Below are 1902 nucleotides of genomic sequence, written 5' to 3'. Positions count from 1 at the left end.
GTCAAGCCATTTACTACTCTCGATACATATGACCACACAAATTCAGAACAGGAGTAGGCTACTCAGCCACTCAACACCATGGTAGTGCCAGGGTAAAGCCCGAGCATGGTGGTTCACTTCCTCTGGGATGTACTCAGCTGTGAGTCTCCAGCAGGTTCTGCCCGCCAGGTGCATGTCATGGGGGACTTGTCGTGATTCACTCTGGCGTGCCCGCGTGCTGGTGTGAATGGTCAATCTAACAGGGGGTGAGGGACTATCAGGCATAAAGGCCTGATTATTATATTTAGATGTATTTGAATGGGGAGCCAGACGTTCAACTTTGGGATTCCCATTATGTCATTGGTGGGTGTAATGACTTCAATCGGGCCATTGAGGTTGGCCTATTGGAGTATGAACTCCCTGATTAAGGATCCAATCGATGGGCCAATCAGGGGGTCTTTGCCTTGTATTTAATTGGGAGTGTCAGTTCCTCTGACACCTCCGGAGGTAGACCGCTGACTGCGAGCACTCAGTGTACTGCTGTTAAGAGTTTGTAAATAAAGTAATTTTGGTGAAGGGACTTCTGTCTCCAAAGACCTATTACAGTGGGCAGTGGGGACAAGCAGAATGGGAAAGCCCACCGACATAAACCATGTTTTGGGACTCCCGACGGGATTTCTCTCTCCTGCTGTTGATCCCACTCTGCCCGAAAATGGGAGTGAAAAATCACCAAAGTCTTTGACAGAGTGCCGGTTAATCCTGAGTACTGGGTATCAATTAAAACCTACCCATTAGTTAACTGCCAGAACTGATTTCTTTCTGGGGATTATGGACAAGGTGGCTGAAAGCTTGCCAACGGTGTGAGCTGCAAAAAAAAGATCTGCTGAGGCGCAGAGGTTTGGTGAGTGTCAGGCCAAGCAGAGGCATGAATAGAAAAAGCAAAGCTGATGGTGGGATCGTGCTGTGTGCAAATAGGGTTGCCAACCCTGACTGAATGTATTCCTGGAGGTTTCATCACATGATTTGCTCAGACCCAACACGCCCCGTCTTTGTGATGCACGGCCTTCCTACATCAATCCGAAAGCAAAAAGACACATCAACCAATTGGATGATGCTTGACTTCACCCAAACAGCCTTTCCCCGCAATTTCAATATTATTATATCTGCTGAAGAGAAATGTTCAAGGAAAATGACAAAAAAAATTAATGTCCCGGTGATTTTTGTCCAAGGTCGCACACGGCAGTGTCCTGGAAATTCCAATTCCAATTCTTCACTGTATATCAATGCATGTGACATTAATAAATCAAATCAAATCCTGGAGACTCCAGGCCAATTCTGGCGGGTTTTCAACCCTAGCCTATTCCAGCTTGCCTCCCTGGGTGGCACAGTGGTTAGCACTGCTGCCTCACAGCGCCAGGGTCCCGGGTTCGATTCCCGGCTTGGGTCACTGTCTGTGCGGAGTCTGCACATTCTCCCCATGTCTGCGTGGGTTTCCTCCGGGTGCTCCGGTTTCCTCCCACAGTCCGAAAGACGTGCAGGTTAGGCGGATTGGCCATGCTAAATTCTCCCTCAGCGTACCTGAACAGGCGCCAGAGTGTGGCAACTCGGAGATTTTCACAGTAACTTCACTGCGGTGTTAATGTAAGCCGACTCGTGACACTAATAAATAGACTTTAATAAATAAACTTTAAAACAAAAGGGACTGAACTTCCAAAAGTTTGGAGAATGGGAAAAATAAAGTTCTTAAGGGGTGTGAAAGAAACTCCACATGAATGCAAACTCTGCCCTTCATTGATTAAAAAGTAACTGAGGGTTAAAAAAAAAGTGAAGAAGAAAGGATTGGTGAAAATAAATTTGAGATGAAGAAGTCAGCAATTGAAACTAGTTGACCTCACCAAGATGGCGGGCGGGAGGGCCGGAGCC

The sequence above is a fragment of the Mustelus asterias genome, chromosome 3, assembly GCF_964213995.1.
Source record: "Mustelus asterias chromosome 3, sMusAst1.hap1.1, whole genome shotgun sequence".
Classification (NCBI taxonomy): domain Eukaryota; kingdom Metazoa; phylum Chordata; class Chondrichthyes; order Carcharhiniformes; family Triakidae; genus Mustelus; species Mustelus asterias.
This window is presented reverse-complemented; position numbering follows the sequence as displayed.